The sequence below is a fragment of the Gopherus evgoodei genome, chromosome 1, assembly GCF_007399415.2.
Source record: "Gopherus evgoodei ecotype Sinaloan lineage chromosome 1, rGopEvg1_v1.p, whole genome shotgun sequence".
In the NCBI taxonomy this organism is placed as follows: Eukaryota; Metazoa; Chordata; order Testudines; family Testudinidae; genus Gopherus; species Gopherus evgoodei.
Genome location: NC_044322.1, coordinates 163,715,579 through 163,734,750, shown reverse-complemented (window position 1 = coordinate 163,734,750; position 19,172 = coordinate 163,715,579). Strand labels below are relative to the sequence as shown.

Below are 19,172 nucleotides of genomic sequence, written 5' to 3'. Positions count from 1 at the left end.
AGAACTTCCTTTTATTTGTTTTAAACCTGCTACCTATTAATTTCATTTGGTGACCCCTAGTTTTAGTATTATGGGAATAAGTAAATAACTTTTCCTTATCCACTTTCTCTACATCACTCATGATTTTATATACCTCTATCATATCCCTCCTTAGTCTCCTCTTTTCCAGGCTGAAGAGGCCTAGCCTCTTTAATCTTCCGTCATATGGGACCCTCTCCAAACCCCTAATCATTTTAGTTGCCCTTTTCTGAACTTTTTCTAGTGCTAGAATATCTTTTTTGAGGTGAGGAGACCACATCTGTACACAGTATTCGAGATGTGGGTGTACCATGGATTTATATAAGGGCAATAAGATATTCTCAGTCTTATTGTCTGTCCTCTTTTTAATGATTCCTAACATCGTGTTCGCTTTTTTGACTGCCTCTGCGCACTGCGTGGACATCTTCAGAGAACTATCCACGATGATGCCAAGATCTTTTTCCTGATTCATTGTAGCTAAATTAGCTCCATCGTATTGTATGTATAGTTGGGGTTATTTTTTCCAATGTGTATTACTTTACATTTATCCACATTAAATTTCGTTTGCCATTTTGTTGCCCAATCACTTAGTTTTGTGAGATCTTTTTGAAGTTCTTCACAATCTGCTTTGGTCTTAACTATTTTCAGTAGTTTAGTATCTGCAAACTTTGCCACCTCTCTATTTACCCCTTTCTCCAGATCATTTATGAATAAATTGAATAGGATTGGTCCTAGGACTGACCCCTGGGGAACACCACTAGTTACCCCTCTCCATTCTGAGAATTTACCATTAATTCCTACCCTTTGTTCCCTGTCTTTTAATCAGTTCTCAATCCATGAAAGGACTTCCCTTTTATCGCATGACAGCTTAATTTACGTAAGAGCCTTTGGTGAGGGACTTTATCAAAGGCTTTCTGGAAATCTAAGTACACTACGTCCACTGGATGCCCCTTGTCCACATGTTTGTTTGACCCCTTCAAAGAACTCTAATAGGTTAATAAGACACGATTTCCCTTTACAGAAACCATGTTGACTATTGCTCAACAGTTTGTTTTTTCTATGTGTCTGACAATTTTATTCTTAACTATTGTTTCGACTGATTTACCCAATACTGACGTTAGACTTACCGATCTGTAATTGCGTGCATCACCTCTAGAGCCCTTTTTAAATATTGGCGTTACATTAGCTAACTTCCAGTCATTGGGTACCGAAGCCGATTTAAAGGACAGGTTACAAACCTTAGTTAATAGTTCCACAACTTCACATCTGAGTTCTTTCAGAACTCTTGGGGGAATGCCATCTGGTCCCGGTGACTTGTTAATGTTGAGTTTATCAATTAATTCCAAAACCTCCTCTAGTGACACTTCAGTCTGTGACAGTTCCTCAGATTTGTCACCTACAAAAGCCGGCTCAAGTTTGGAAATCTCGCAAACATCCTCAGCCGTGAAGACTGAAGCAAAGAATCCATTTAGTTTCTCCGCAATGACTTGATCGTCTTTAAGTGCTCCTTTTGTATTTTGATCGTCAGGGGGCCCCACTGGTTGTTTAGCAGGCTTCCTGCTTCTGATGTACTTAAAAAAACATTTTATTACCACCTTTGGAGTTTTTGGCTAGCCGTTCTTCAAACTCCTCTTTGGCTTCTCTTATTACACTCTTGCATGTCAGCTGGCAGTGTTTGTGCTCCTTTCTATTTGCCTCACTAGGATTTGACTTCCACTTTTTAAAGGAAGTCTTTTTATCTCTCAGTGCTTCTTTTACATGGTTGTTAAGCCATGGTGGCTCTTTTTTAGTTCTTTTACTGTGTTTCTTAATTTGGGGTATACATTGAAGTTGGGCCTCTATTATGGTGTCTTTAAAAAGGGCCCATGCAACTTGCAGGGATTTCACTTTAGTCACTGTACCTTTTAACTTTTGTTTAACTAACCCCCTCTTTTGAAATTAAATGCCACAGTGTTGGGCTGTTGAGGTGTTCTTCCCCCTACAGGGATGTTGAATGCTATTGTATTATGGTCACTATTTCCAAGCGGTTGTGCTATAGTTACTTCTTGGACCAGCTCCTGCACTCTGCTCAGGATTAAATCTAGAGTTGCCTCTCCCCTTGTGGGTTCCCGTACCAGCTGCTCCATAAAGCAGTCATTTAAAGTATCGAGAAATTTTATCTCTGCATTTCGTCCTGAAGTGAAATGATCCCAGTCAATATGGGGATAATTGAAATCCCCCACTATTATTGGGTTTTTAATTTTGATAGCCTCTCTGATTTCCTTTAGCATTTCATCATCACTATTACTGTCCTGGTCAGGTGGTTGATAATAGATCCCTAATGTTATATTTTTATTAGAGCATGAAATTTCTATCCATAGCAATTCTATGGAATATGTGGATTCGCTTAAGATTTTTACTTCATTTGAATCTACATTTTCTTTCACGTATAGATCCACGGCCCCCCCCCCCCCCCGCACGACCTGTTCTGTCCTTCCGATATATTTTGTACCCCGGAATGATTGTGTCCCATTGATTGTCCTCAGTCCACCAGGTTTCTGTGATGCCTTTTATATCAATATCCTCCTTTATCACAAGGCACTCTAGTTCACCTATCTTATTATTTAGACTTCTAGCATTTGTGTACAAGCACTTTAAAAACTTGTCCCTGTTTATTTGTCTGCCCTTATCTGATGGGCCAGAATTTTTTATGTGACTGTTTATCATCTGATCCGGCCCTTACATTATCCTCTTCCGGTCTCTGTTCCTGACTATAACATGGAGATTCTCTATCATCAGACTCTCCCCTAAGAGAACTCTCTGTCCGATCCACATGCTCCTCTGCAGCAGTCGGCTTTCCCCCATCTCCTAGTTTAAAAACTGCTCTACAACCTTTTTAATGTTTAGTGCCAGCAGTCTGGTTCCACTTTTAGGTGGAGCCCATCTCTCCTGTATAGGCTCCCGCATCCCAAAAGTTTCCCCGGTTCCTAATGAACGTAAACCCCTTCTCTCTACACCATCGTCTATCCATGCATTGAGACTGAAGCTCTGCCTGCCTACTTGGCCCTTAGCGTGGAACTGGGAGCATTTCTGAGAATGCCACCATAAAGGTCCTATGCCCATCATAGAGTAACAACTGTATTTTTTGTTCAAACATGAAAATTCAAGAATCGTCCAGAAGGAAGACAGGCAATCCTTAAGAAAGAAGTGTGAAATAAAAAAGGTTTACCAATCTGAAGATTCTGCATATTCAGACACGTTCCTTTCATAATCTTTAGCGTAGCTTCCTTCTCAGAAGGAACACTTCTCATGATGTTGTTTCATTCAGGCAACGAGGCCATGCATTTCTTTGTTGCAGTGTTTGCATTTTGCACACACATGGCTGTCTTATCCACAGGTAGAGAAACTTCATTAAAATAGTCCCAAACTTGGTCTCTTTTACAGCCTGCTGCCATTATAGGTTTTCCCTTCTAGTGAGAGAATGGTATGGTAGATTTCAGATTAATGAAGGCTACACACAGAAAGACCTCAAGACTTCTGGAATATGCTGCTCAAACAGTTTCCACTTTTATTTCTACTGCCTATCCATCCCTTGTCACATTTATCTCCAGACTTCTCCTTGTCCAGATCTATTCTGCCCCCACCAATCTTTTATTCATTGAAGTTTTTGAAACTTTGCACTTTTAGAGAGAGGTAAGGGATTGAGTCTGTGTACACAAAGGGACAGTAGGCTTGAGGTCTGTTATTTCTCACCTCCATGTATTATTTATTTAAAAACATTTTTTGCTGTTAAGAAGCATGTTATCTCTGGAGACACAAATCCACAGTTTGGGAACTGCAAAACTAAGAATCTCTGATGGAATCTTCTAGACTGAGTCCCATTGCGTAGATAGAAAGATTAACCTAAATAATCTATACAGAAGCTCCTGGAACATCATAAGAATAGGTCCCTAATCCATGAACTATTGGAACTCATTTACAAAACTTTTCTTAAACATTACATGCCTTAGTTTTTCATACTATAGAATTAGAATTTACAATCCTTATTCCGTGATGAGTTATCTTTGAGTTATAATGGATCTTAATTAAAACTATATTTAATAATTTTTCCCCTCAAAAAGCATTTTATCAAAAAAAAAATCCAATTTAAATAAAACTGATTTTTTTTTACTTTTTAAAAAAATCATTGATTTTTATCCACCCTGATTTGCAGTGACAACTAGCTATATAGCAGTTCAGTTTACAGCTGTTCAAAAGGACTTTGTTGCCAGTATGATTGCACCTACACTAAAGTTTTTGCCAGCATAGCTATTTCAGTTGGGGTATGATTTTTCTCTCTCCTTCCTTTCTCCGCCCCCCGCCCCCCGACCCCATGTGGCTGTGCTTCGAAAACTTAAGTGTAGACCAGGCTGAAGACTATTCTGCGAGAATGTTTGTAGTGTCTGTAGGATTAGACATTATGCAGAGCCTTTTGGTGGAGGGAAAGAAGTTCCAAAACCACAGGACTATGTAAGAATGTATTTTACAGTATGCTTGTTTTCAATATTGTATAAGAGATGAAGCCTGCTTTTATGGTACACAATGAAGTACAGTCTTCATTGATTGGGGTAGCCGTGTTAGTCTGTATCCACAAAAACAACAAGGAGTCCAATGGCACCTTAACGACTAACATATTTATTTGGGCATAAGCTTTCTTATGCATCTGAAGAAGTGGGTTTTTTACCCACAAAATCTTATGCCCAAATAAAACTGTTAGCCTTTAAAACAACAAGGAGTCCAGTGGCACCTTAGTCTTCACTGAGTTCATGTAATGAAAGTAGCTTGAAAATTAAGCAGCAAAGAGTCCTCTGGCACCTTATAGACTAACAGACATATTGGAGCATGAGCTTTCATGGGTGAATACCCGCTTCGTTGGATGCATGTAGTGGAAATTTCCAGAGGCAGGTGTGTGTGTGTGTGTGTGTGTGTGTGTGTGTGTGTGTGTGTGTGTGTGTATGTAAGCAAGAATCAGGCTGGAGAGAACGAGGTTAGTTCAACCAGGGAGCATGAGACCCTCTTCTAGCAGTTGAAGTATGATCACCAAGAGACGAGAAACTGGTTTTGTAGTTGGCTAGCCATTCACAGTCTTTGTTTAATTCTGAGCTGATGGTGTCAAATTTGCAGATAAACTGAAGCTCAGCAGTTTCTCTTTGAAGTCTGGTCCTTTAGTTTTTCTGCTGCAGGATGGCTACCTTTAAATCTGCTATTGTGTGTCCAGGGAGATTGAAGTGTTCTCCTACAGGTTTTTGTATATTACCATTCCTAATATCTGATGTGTCCATTTATCCTTTTCCGTAGAGACTGTCCAGTTTGGCCGATGTACATAGCAGAGGGGCATTGATGGCATATGATGGCGTATATTACATTGGTGGATGTGGAGGTGAATAAACCGGTGATGGTGTGGCTGATCTGTTTGGGTCCTGTGATGGTGTCGCTGGTGTAGATATGTGGGCAGAGTTGGCATCGAGGTTTGTTGCATGGATTGGTTCCTGAGCTAGAGTTACTATGGTGCGGTGTGTAGTTGCTGGTGAGAATATGCTTCAGGTTGGCAGGTTGTCTGTGAGCAAGGACTGGCCTGCCACCTAAGGCCTGTGAAAGTATGGGATCATTGTCCAGGATGGGTTGTAGATCCCTGATTATGCGTTGGAGGGGTTTTAGCTGGGGACTATATGTGATGGCCAGTGGAGTCCTGTTGCTTTCTTTCCTGGGAGTATCTTGCAGTAGGAGGCTTCTGGGTACACATCTGGCTCTGTTGATCTGTTTCCTTATTTCCTCATGCGGGTATCGTAGTTTTGAGAATGCTTGGTGAAGATTTTGTAGGTGTTGGTCTCTGTCTGAGGGGTTGGAGCAGATGCGGTTGTACCTCAGTGCTTGGCTCATGGATCGTGTGGTGTGTCCAGGATGGAAGCTAGAGGCATGAAGGTGTGCATAGCGGTTGGTGGGTTTTTGGTATAGGGTGGTGGTAACATGACCATCGCTTATTTGTACTGTGATGTCTAGGAAGTGGACTTCCCATGTAGATTGGTCCAGGCTGAGGTTGATGGTGGGGTGGAAGCTGTTGAAATCGTGGTGGAATTTTTCCAGAGTCTCCTTCCCATGGGTCCAGATGATGAAGTTGTCATCAATGTAGCATAGGTAGAGAAATGGCATGAGTGGATGAGAGCTGAGGAAGCATTCTTCCAGGTCGGCCATAAAAATGTTAGCATATTCTGGGGCCGTGCTGGTGCCCATAGCGGTGCCACTGATCTTGAGATATATATTGTCATCAAATTTGAAATAGTTGTGTGTGAGATAAAGGCACAGAGCTCAGCAACCTGTTGTGCTGTGTCATCATCAGGGATACTGTTCCTGACAGCTTGTATTCCATCTGTGTGTGGGATGTTTGTGTAGAGAGCCTCTACATCCATGGTGGCTAGGATGGTGTTTTCTGGAAGGTCACCAATGCATTGTAGTTTTCTCAGGAAATCAGTGGTGTCATAGAGATGGCTGGGAGTGCTGGTAGCATAGGCTCTGAGTAGAGAGTCCACATATCCAGACAGTCCTTCAGTGAGAGTGCCAATGCCTGCGATGATGGGGCGTCCAGGATTTCTGGGTTTATGGATCTTGGGTAGTAGATAGAATAACCCTGTTCGGGTCTCTAAGGGTATGTTGATTTGTTCTGGTGCTAGCGTAGGGAGTGTCCGGAGTGGATGGTTCAGTTTCTTGGTGTATTCCTCAGTGGGATCTGAGGGAATTGGCCTGTAGAATTTGGTATTGGACAGTTGTCTGGTGGCCTCTTCTTGGTGGTCAGACCTGTTCATGATGACAACAGCACCTCCTTTATCAGCCTCTTTTATTATAATGTCAGGGTGATTCCTGCTACTGTGGATGGCCTGTCTTTGCTGCTTTTACAGATCCAGACTAACACAGCTACTTCTCTGATACTTGAAAATTAAGGTAATTGTTAGAAAGCAGATTTTAAACTGAATTCTAAAATGAAGTGTATTTTTAATCCACTTAATGTTTGCGATAATAATTCAGAACTATAAAACTTCCTTCAGACCCCTGCCTCTGGCCAGTCTGTTTTCTTGGTCAGGTATTAAATGATTTATATCATGTGAGACTACTTCACATGATGTATTCATCTCTTGTTTAGCTCTTACATTAAGAGTTTGGCATGCTGGCTGTGCATGCATAGGATAGATGTTTCCCAGTTCTTCTTTATCAACTGTTTAAATATATCTCGTGCCTCGGTATCTACATGTGAAAAATGACTTGAGTTATTTTGTTTCTCTTGCTAGCACTTATGTATATAGGGGAAAAAAAGTCTAATTTCTGGTTTGTACTGTAGATTAAGAAAAAGTTTTAGTAGTAGTTCAGGATACTTTTGAACACTAAATTATGTATAATTGAAAAGTCACAGGATTTCCTTTTTAGCAGTAAATGGTCTCGTGTTTGGGATTAATTATGTTTATAGACATTAGGCTAAGGTTGTCTGTCTACTGTTGTGTGTATTTTGTTCAAAGAAAGTTCTCAGAGTCGTCTCTTTTTAGTTCTGTGCTAACTGTGGGGCATTGTTTCAGTACAGAATTACTAGTGTAAGATTCACCTAGTGTATTACATGGGTATGATTGTGCAGCACGTGACTTATGTTCAGTCTTATCTCTGTTATTTTGCCTTGTAAACTATTAAAAATTATGAGTATTGGGAATTGATATTTGGTCTTTGGAGTTATGGAGATGAGGTTGCAACAGTGTTAGAGACCCTAAGTTAGCTAAACCACTGATAAAATCTTTACTTCTTCTGAGGAGATAGTGAAGTAGACTAGTTGAAGTATTAGTGCTGCAAAGTGTTGGCCTAAATAGATTGCTGAAAATCTTGTAAGCTTATGGTCAGATAATGCCTTCCCTCTGCTCTCTGCCAATGCTGCTGCAAAACTGTCTGTGCAATAGATATACTAGATGGGCATAAATTGAAAGACTGTAAAAGTTTAACATTTAAATGAGATAATCAAAGAAGAAACTGATGATTTTAATGTAACTACTAAGTGACATGTTTATACTGAGAATGTAATATGATGATGTGTCCTGAGGAAATGTAAGAACAACTATTTTCATTAGATTTAGTGTTAGCAACTTTCCTTTTGAACATGGTTCTGCCAAGTGAAGCATCCCATATAATTTTCATTTATATTCAGATTGTGTCACGGAGATAAACTTTTGACGGAAACTTTCCCAAATTGTGGTTAGTGCTCAACATTCTGGGTGGTATCGGGGTTGGTAATGAAATAAAGAGCCTGTCACCTCTTCAGCTGTGACCTGGGTTGGGCCGCTAGTGTTTGAAAGTCATTACCCTTTGACAGCTAGATGATAAACAGAATAGCATTATGGCTCACTGACAAGGTTGGGATGCATATATTGCTGCTGCTTCATGTGCTGTACCTGGCCTGTGAATTAAAAGGTAAAAGTTTCCAGGGCTGTCAGACACCTTTCACAAGCACATAAGAAAGAAACACCCACCACTGTTAAGTATTAGGGCTATGGTGGGAGGGTTGTATCACTATTGTTGTGAGCGAAATGCATTAACACTTCACTGCAAATCTGTAGAAAATGAGGTAAAACATCTGAAGAATCACGTTCATTGCCACATTATAAAGTTAAGATGTGCAGCCTCATTCTGCTTTTAAATGGAGACAGAATGATTCAGAGAATAAATTGGAGTTAGTCTTTTTGGGTCTTGTAATAGATGTTTAATTTTAAATGGACTGAATCACGCTGAATTTCAGAAGAAACATGTATGTGATGTGAAAAATTCTCTTAGAACTATTGAAAATATTAGTGGTCAGTACTATTGTGTATTTATACATATATAATGTGTTCTAGTTTGTATAGATACATATTGAAACACAGTAGTTTTATTTTACTTACGTCCTTTAATTTTTGTAAATGATGATTATTTGAGGAAAATCTAGCCATTCCCTTGCATTCTAGTGTTTGTATCTTGGCACTAATGTGTTAATTGAAACGGAGTTCAATGTATGGAGTATTGTAATATATTAAAATAGCTTCCTTTTTTTTATGCTTGTCCTCCATAATGATCAAAATATCTGGAACGTTGGTGCATGGGACTAAAGGGATTTTTTCAAGTTTATTTTATCTGTGTATATATATGATTTTTTATAATAAATGTTCTACTTATCTTCATAAAAATAAATCGATAAAGTTAACTGTGTTCCTCCCTTGCTGTAATTGTTGTCAGCTTTATATATTTACAATGTTTTTGTTTAAATTCTTCACCATTAGAAGTGTATGGATACCTTTTGCAATTGGATATTTTAAAAATCTCAGAACTTTGAAGATTTTTTCATGCTTACAGTATGGCTGTTCTGTGAGAAGTTTAAATCCTAATGCAGTACTTAGCTATAATCCTTGGGTATCATTACTGTACTACCCCGTTCTTTGAGGGTGAAATGTAAAACATGATTCTAATCCTTTCTGGTTGTAGCTAATTTTGCTTTAAACTTGAAAGTGTTAACAACTTGAAAATATGATAAAGCTCAGTTTCATTTCTTGTTTATTGCTTGTTTTCCTATTGGACAGTAGGAAGCAGCTCTACCTTGGCAACTAAAGTACGCTATTTGCATAACCTGGTTTGATTGGCCAGCTCACTGACTAAGTCTTCCAATCATATGGTGTCGTTTTAGTGGTAGGGTATGCTAATTAGCTGCTGTTGCTGGGGTTCATAGTGGTATCTGTGTGCTGTTCTGCTGCATTGTGTTGCCTGGTGAGAGACATTGATAAATGAGTATTTAATGATCTGCAGCAGTTCCCACTTACTGCAGGCAGACACAGATTTTAGTACAGAAGTAGAAATAAGGATTTAATTGCTGTTAAATATCTAAAACTGCTCTATATAATCTTTAATATTAGGTTGATACTTAAAATGCTTGCCTTTACTGGAATACTTTATAGATTTTAAAGAGGAAATAGTGTGGTGTAGATGGGTTTTATTCAAGGAGGAGGGTTGGGGTTTTAGATTTTAAAAGGGTTTGATCTCAAAGTAACAAGACTGATATAAGCATGACTTTGTCTGGGAACATTAATGATGCCAAATTAATATCTGTACTACCTATAATATAGTATCCACTCGCTTTCACAAAAAATATCTAGATTGTATATCGATAGAATATATATCCAGAGTGCTCACTGTTCTGTAAGCACAGTGAGTTCGGATGTCATTGGTTTTTTTGTATAAATGTGTTTGAGAGGGTAGCACTCTTTCCATGCATGCTACCTAGGCAGTGTGGTCTAATGTGCAGAGCACTGGATTGAGACTCAGGAGATCTAGGTTCCACTTCCAGGTTGTCTGTTGGCTGGCTGTGTGACCTGGGGCAAGTCGTGTCTGGGTGCCTTGGTTTCTCCATCTCTAAGCTGGGAAGAATAATACTTGCCACCTTTGTAAAGCATTTTCCTGTTTGGTGCACTGATGAAAAGTATCCTGTAAGAGCTAGATATTAGTATTTTTATTGGTTCTGCTTAAGAACATTGGGGACACAGATCTTAAACAGTTTTCACCTTTGACTGATGTATACATCTTTTTCCTTCTTGTCTGTTCCCATTGCTGCTTTCTTACCTGTTCGTAGACCAACTTACCTCCTTTAGCCTTCTTTTTCTCTTTTTTGTCCACATTCCCAAAGAATCAGAGAAATGTATGGCTGGAAATGACCTTGAGAGATCAAGTCCAGCTTCCTGCATTGAGGCATTATCCAGTTAACCTAGACAATCTCTGGCAGGTGTTTTGTCCAACTTGTCCTTAAAAGCCTCCAATGACCAGTATTCCACAGCCTTCCTTGGAAACCTATTGTAGAACTTGACTACCCTCATAGTTAGAAAGTTTTTTCTGGTATCTAACTAAATCTTCCTTGACGCAGATTAAGCCCATTACTATTTGTCCAACGTTCAGTGGATGTGAAGAGCAGCTGATCACCATCCTCTTTATAACAACCCGTAATATATTTGAAGGTCCCCTCTATTGTCTTTTTTGAAGACTAAATATGCCCAGATTTTTAACCTTTCCTCATAGGTCAGGTTTTTTCAACCTGTTATCTTTGTTGCTCTCCTCTGAACTGTCTCCAGTTTGTCCACATCTTTCCTAAAGAGCGGCACCCAGAACTGCACACAGTACTCCAGCTGAGACCTCAGCTGTGCTGTTACATATGACACTCCTCTTAGTGCCCTTAAGAATGATACTGGCCTTTTTTGCAACTGCATCACAGTGACTTGTATTTAATTTGTGATCCACTATAACCCTCACATCAGTTCCAGCAGTGTTACTGACTAGCCAGTTATTCCCTGTTTTGTAGCTGTATATTTGATTTTTTTTCCTTCCTGAGTTTATTACTTTGCACTTTATTGGATGTCATTTTGTTAATTTCAGATTAATTCTCTGATTTATCAAGGTTGTTTCGAATTTTAATCCTGTTCTCCTAAATTTGAGCAACTTCCCTCCTCCCCTATTGATGTCGTCCACAGATTTTATAAGCATACGCTCCCTTCTGTTATCCAAGTCATTAAAGAACATATTGATTAGCACTGGACCCAGGCCTGACTCCTCCCGGGACCCACTAGATACATCCTCCCAGTTTAACAATGGAACAGTTGATAACTACTCTTCAAGTACTGTCTTTTAACCAGTTGTGCACCTCTGTGTAATAATATCATCTAGATCACATTTCCCTAGTTTGGCTTATGGAAATGTCTTGTAGGACTGTATAAAAAACCATACTAAAATCAAGATATTTCCCATCTACTGCTCCCCCCAATCTTAGTAAGCCAGTATTCTTCTTCAAGTGCTGTCTGTGTGGGTGCTCCACTTCAGGTGTCGGTGCCTCCTGATGCCGTCAATTGGAGATTTTCAGTAGCAGTGTCTGTTCCGGGTGTGCATTAGCAGTCTCGTGGCGCAACTGGTGGCTCATCTAGCATGCTTGTGGCCCGACCCCTTCAGTTCCTTCTCAACTATCCTTGGCTTGAGATGGAGTCTGTTAGTGATGTCACTGAAAACTGTAAAATAAGATTAGATTAAGTTAGCTAGCTTAGTTCTTGCCCTTGTTTGTTAGCAGTGTGTTTCTTAGTATAGCTAGTGTTCGTCAAACCTAGTTAGATAGCTGTTCAAATTAAAAAAAAAAACACTTCGGTTTTCCCCCACTTTTCACGAGGGATGCTTCAGATATGCCTGAATCCCTAGGTTTTAAAATATGCCCTTTGTGCAAGGATGAAATGCCAGTCTCAGTGGCTGCTCCTTATGTGTCCAATGCTTTGGTGAGTTGCACATACCACAAAAGTTCAGCAATTTTAAAGCTGGAGCAAGGAGAGATTGGGATTTTTGCTTTAAACTCATTTTAATGGAGAAATCCCTCACGCCAACCTCAGACCCCGGACAACCCATGACAAGGGACTCCCCGGGCACATTGTCTATGAACAAATTAAGTGCTATCTCCTCCATAAAATTCCCCAAGCCGAGAGCCATTGAAAAAGAAACAGTCTCTGTCAAGATGACGGCCCACGTAGCTGATCTCCAGAGCGAGCACCTTTGATACATCAAACACCTCCGTCACCATCTGCTCAGGGACCTCTGTTTGCAGGAGAAAGGAGTTGTCTAACAGGCATAAAGTGGCCTCCTCCTCCTCCATGGCATGGATTACCCCTTCGAAGGGCATGGTACTGCAGTCTTAACCACCTGTGATGGCTCCTCCTCTGACACCGACCTCATCAGAGCCAACTGTGGAACCCCACTAAGGCCAGCACCAAAGAAGGCTACACACAAAGGGATAGCACCGGCCAAACTTCTAATTAAGGTTGCAGTGCAGAAGGACACGGTACTGCATATGATGGCACTGATCCCCTTATTCACACATCAGATATGGAAGTTCTTCTGCTCCCAGATCTCTGCTGCTCGGCACCGAACCAGTCAGAATCCCCCAATGCTTCACCTCTTTTAAGATGATGAGGGTGACATGGAGGAGGCAGTTTTTTCATTTGGACATACCTGTCCATCAGGCACGGAACCTCATTATAGATCCAGAGAACAGAGCACCAAGGACATGCCTCCATGTCTCGCTAACCCCTGGATGTGCCCTCCCGTGCCATTCCCCATTCAATGCTCACAGTGGGACCCATGGGCAGCCTACAGGTCTCAAGTCCACAGACCTCCCATTTCTCACAGGAGACCTATGCAGTTCACCACTACATTATTACTCAAGCCCTCTGAGGTGACAGAGGAGGTTGGGGAAGACAGGAGAGAGACCACAGAACACGAAACATCCCTGTCATAAACAGATAAGTAAGAGTTAATAGAACAGAAGTACTTCATGTCTCTTTTGCCTGTAAAGGGTTAAGATCTGTGAGCCTGGCTGTCACCTGACCAGAGGACCAATCAGGGGACAGGATACTTTCAAATCTTGAGGGAGGGAAGTTTTGTGTGTGCTGTTAGTTTTTTGGTTGTTGTTCACTCTGGGGGCTCAGAGGAACCAGATGTGCAACCAGGTTTCTCTCCAATCTCCCTGATACAGGCTCTTATAAGTTCAGAATAGTGAGTACTGGTAGATAAAGCGAGTTAGGCTTATGGTTGTTTTCTTTATTTGCAAATGTGCATTTGGTTGGAAGGAGTTCAAATTGGTATTTTGCTGAAAAGATTTTAATTTGTACTTGTATACTTAGGCGGGGAGGGTATTCCCAGTGTCTGTAGCTGAAAGACCCTGTACCTATTCCATTTTAAACTTACAAAGATAATTTTTACTGTTTTTTCTTTCTTTAATTAAAAGTTTTTCTTGTTTAAGAACCTGATTTTTTTTTTTTTTCCTGATGAGACCCCAGAGGACTGGGTCTGGATTCACCAGGCAATTGATGTGGAGAAAGGAGGGAAGGGAGGGGAGAGAGAGATTAATTTCTCTCTGTGTTAGGATTAATTTCTCTCTCAGGGAGAGTCTGGGAGGGGGGAAAGAGAAGGAGGGAGGAAGGTGAATTTTCCTCTCTGTTTTGTGATTCAAGGAGTTTGAATCAGTGATCTTCCAGGGTAACCCAGGGAGGGGAAGCCTGGGAGAGGCAACTGTGACGGAAAGGGTTTACTTTCCTTGTGTTAAGATCCAGAGGGACTGGATCTTGGGGGTCCTCGGGCAATGTTTTGGTGGAACCAGAGTGTACCAGGCACTGGAATTCCTGGTTGGTGGCAGCGCTACAAGTACTAAGCTGGTAATTGAGCTTAGAGAAATTCATGCTGGTACGCCATCTTTTGGACGCTAAGGTTCAGAGTGGGGAATTATACCATGACAATCCCCAATCACAACTTCTCTTCTTCCTCTGATGAGGCAGTAATGCTCCCACCCTCACTATTACAGATGACTTCAAACACTTTCAAGAGTTATTCAGGCAGGTGGCACAGAGACAAAATATTCCTCTTGAAGTGGTACCAGAGACACAACACAAACTCCTTGAGATCTTACACACTTCTTCCATGACAAAAATAGCACTGCCCATAAATGATGCTTTAATGGAACCTGCAGATTCACACCCCAAGAAAAGGATTGGAAGAGATTGGACCTGTGGCAGTGAAAAGTTAACTCTTCAGTGATTCTTCAATTCTGCATGGCCAATTACATGGCGTTACTTGCTAGCTATCATCACGATGATGATACCAAAATGAACTATTTCCTTCAGGAAATTCTAAAGTGGAAAAGAAAACAATTCCAAGCCATCGTCAATGAGGGCCAACGTATTGCTAGAACAGCGCTTCAGGCATCCCTCAATGTGACGGACACAGTGGCATGCACGATGGCGACAGCCATCATCATGTGCAGAGCATCTTGGTTACCCTCATTGGCTATCCCAAGGGAACTTGAACAATGTAGAGGATCTCCCCTTCAACAGGGACAAGCTCTTCTCTGATCAGACGGATGAGGTCTAAAGTGATACTGAGGGCCGTCGGTATCTACATGCCCCCTAAGAGAAGACGCAGGTAACAGCCTTGCAATTGTAGCAGTGACAACACAACACAGCGCCAGCAGAGAGCATACAATCAAAGACAGAGGCACAGATCACAAAGACATCACTCTGCCAGTCTCAGGCTGCGAGGTCCCAAGCACTACCAAACAAGACGCAGTTTTGAAATGTTGGTCAAGGGTCTGACCGACCTCCCCCCACCACCAGCGCCAATGGGCGAGCATCGCAAACCTTTGATCATTGGCTTTGGCTTTTTTAACATATGTGGGCTTCTATTAACACAGGCCAGTGGGTTTTAGAAATCCATTCAAATGGGTTATACCATCCTCTTTACTTCCATCCCACCTACCCACCCCGTATCCCCATTCCTCTTCAGGATTCCTTCTCACGAGCACCTATTAAGACAAGAAGCTCATAACCTTCTACAATTTAAGGGCTGTGGAACAAGTTCCAACATAACACAGAGGAAAGAGATTTTATTTCCTGATTTGAAAGAAAAATGAAGGTTGGAGACCCATTCTAGATCTCAGAAAACTCAACAAATTTGTCCGTACGCATAAATTCAGAGTGGTCACGTTGAACTCTGTCATCACTGTGCTGGAAGAGGGGGACTGGTTCTCAGCCTTCGATGTATATTTTCACATTACCATCCATCCCAGTAACAGACTATTCCTACAGTTCACAGTGGGACAAGATCACTTCCAATACAGAATATTGCCATTTGGATTATCAGTGGTTCCACAGGTTTTTACCAAAACCCTAGAGATGGTAGTGGCCCATTTGTGCAGACAGGGAATATTGATCTTCCCATACCTAGATGACTACCTGCTAAAGGCCCTACCTAGACAGAAACATTATACATCACTCAACAAACCATTTCTCTTTTTCACTCCCTAGGACTACTAGTGATCGGCAACCTTTGGCACACGGCTGCCAGGGTAAGCACCCTGGCTGGCTGGGCCTATTTGTTTATCTGCCGTGTCCACAAGTTCAGCCGATTACGGCTCCCACTGGCTGCAGTTCGCTGCTCCAGGCCTTTGGGGGCAGCGGGAAGAGGCGCAGGCTGAGGGATGTGCTGGCTGCTGCTTCCTGCTGCCCCCATTGGCCTGGAGCAGTGAACCGCAGCCAGTGGGATCCAGGATTGGCTAAACCTGTGGGTGTGGCAGGTAACTAAACCGGGCTGCGTGCCAAAGGTTGCCGATCCCTGCTATATGGCATTATCAAAATAATTTATGAAGATATTGAATAGAATCAGACGCAGGTCAGATCTCTGCGGGACCCACTTAATATGCCCTTCTAGCTTGATTGTGGACCACTGATAACGATTCATAGAAACAGGCAAAAAAGGAGGCTAAAAAGGCAAATGTGAGGGGAGGAATGGCGGCTGCTTAGGAAGCATTATACGGAAAGCTGGAGGAAGATGGCAGGAAATCAGTTTTTGGATGGGCAATAAAGGGGAACATTGAAACACAAAATATGAAGAAATTTTTGTATGTGAAAGGTGGGAACTGTTTGGTGACTAAATCTAAAGAGATGTTAAAAGTATGAGAAAAATATTTCCAAAGACTGTTAAATAATAAGACAGAGTTGTGAGTGCTAGGTCCACCAACAGTTATTGTGAAGCCTCTCAAAAGTTAACAGTCTCTGTAAAGGAGGTAGAAGAAGCACTGAATGAGGTGAAGAGTGATAAAGCAGCTGGTGAAGATGAGAACTGTTGATATGATCATGGCATTCTGAATACAGGACAGTTTGAATACAGGAGAAAAGTGGCTACAAAAATTACTTGGTGAATCAAGTTAGGATAACAGAAGAATGGAGCACAGGATTGATTGTGCTTCTTTGGAAGGTTAAGGATGAGGCAAATGATACAAACATCTGTTGGGGCACCCCCCTGTTAAAACAGCTTGTTGAAGTGCCTGAGAGAGTTCTAGAGCCAAGGTTGAGGTAGGTGCAAGGTGGAGGAAAATATAGGAGTGAAGTACTATGGCTTTAGGAAGGGAAGGAGTATTGTAGATGCAAATGAGGTAAGTTTGAAATAAAGATAAATGGAGAGTTTAACTGCTAGGTAGCATTTTTTGATCTTGAGAAAACATGATCTTGGTTTTGTGGGTGCTGGTGTTTGGCATATTGAGATGGATGGGTGGGGGTCTTCAAGAAGTGGAGATGATAGAGGAGTTGTATCAAAGGTCAGGAGCTAAGGTGGTAACAATGCACGGAATTTCAGAGTTTTGAGGCAACAGTAGGATTAAGACATAGTAGTGTGAGTCAACTTTTCTTCATCCTAGCTGTAGAGTTAATTAGTGGGAGAACTAAGCCTTTGGAGATCCAGAGAAATCTAACATATGCTGACAATCTGGCCCCTTTAGCTGACAGCAAAGAGGAATTGGTAAATATGGTATCAGAGTGGGCATCCATGTTTGAAGATCATGATTTGAGGGTATAAACAAAGAAAATAGAAGTTATGTAAGTAGGGAATGTTTAAAAAAAAAAGTGATTGAAGTTTCAGGAGAGAAGCTGAATCAGAAGTGTTCTTTGGAAGTATACTTAGTGCCATTAGAGAGACATCTGGGGAATTGAAAAGAAGCTAATGTGCATGTGTGGCAGTCAAAAAGATAGCTGAAGTACTGTGGGACTGGCAAGTAAGTCACAAACTGAAAGGGAAAGAGTATGTTTTGTGTGTTTTGCCCCTGTCTGCTCTATGGTTTGGAAATGGTGGGTCTTACAGAGATGGAAGAAAAGATGATGCAGGTAGTAGAAAATAACACACTGAGCAAGATGGCAGGCAGTGGAGAGCGCACACAGTGTGTATGGAAGAAATTAGGGAAAAGATGAATTTGGGCGTCTCAGGAATAGGTTGAAAAGTGTACATTTGAGGTGGCCTGGGCATATGATAAGAATAGGAGAAAAATAACAAGCAAAGAAAGCATGAGAGGAAGGCTGTTTTGAAGAGAAAAGGACTGGAACTCCCAGATCTACATACCCATGCCATTGACTGGAAGGAATGGCAAAGAACCATGGGCAAGTCCAATTCCAAGTAAATGGTCGAAGTGAAGTGATTGAACCCCTCCACATACATTTGTTACCACATATGTTGATTTATAACTGAGAATGCATTACAAGGTTAATAAGGTTACCTTTGTGTGCTAGTAATGGCGTAGTATTTATCAACTACTAATTTATCTAGTAACTTTGACCCTTTGAAGTACATTGAGCCAAATTCAGTCTTGGTGTGAGCACGTGTAAGTCCCTTAAATTACAAATGGTGTTGCACTCCTGCCATAATTGAGTACATTTGATCCATGTTTTTTGTTTTTCAGATATTTTTGGGAAACATTTTTGCTCCCAATTTTCCATTTTTAAAAATGTCATGAGACTCACAACTTTTAAAACACAGACAAAAACATCAAACCTCTGATGATTAAGGGTTTACTCTTTGAAAGAAAGCCATTTGAGAGTCCATTTGGTAATAGCAGTAATGGTACTTTGCAGTGGTCTGCAGCCATTTTCAGTAAGTGTTGGTGTAGAGGGATACCCTAAAGTATGAAACAGTGTTGAGAGTAGCTTGGGAATATATTTGGATTTAAACTAATAGTTTTTCTACTTTTAATATTTAATTTATGTTTTGTAAACCTTGATTTGAGAAAACAGACTTGGGAGCACAACTTTTATTTGAATATAAACATCTAATGGTTTCTTTTAACAGACAGATTAATTTAAAAATTGTCAGTACATATGTCAAGGGTCTGGAAAGCGATAACGTGATATTGGGAAGTATGTTTTGGAGAGGAGAGTGTTTAAGGCCTTGCAAAATATGAATTTATTAATTCCTTAGCAGCTTGTATCTGGTCAATGGAATGGAATTTATAGGAACATACCAACTTAAAAATAACATATGATTTTATTTTACCTACTATTACAGGATTAATATGACTGAAAGAGAGAGAAAATATTTTTGTCTTTCAGTTTACTTCATGCATTTGGTAACACTGTATATAATCAATTTATCCTATTCCTTGTATGGGTCCATAAAATTGGCATTGAAACTCAAACTACATTTTAACAATTTTTTAAAAAAATTGCTTCAAGTTCAGTGTCAAATAAAATAGCTTATAAACATTCTAAATATGTAATTACATTTACATTTTATTCTTTGTTGCTCTGTGT

At 40.7% G+C, this 19,172-nt stretch overlaps 1 protein-coding gene across 3 annotated transcripts in view; it reads left to right on the top strand.

The window, feature by feature from the left end:
• DYRK1A (dual specificity tyrosine phosphorylation regulated kinase 1A) overlaps positions 1–19,172 on the top strand; it is a 165,576-nt gene that overhangs the window by 59,560 nt on the left and 86,844 nt on the right. The gene's annotated exons all lie outside the window — the stretch shown is intronic.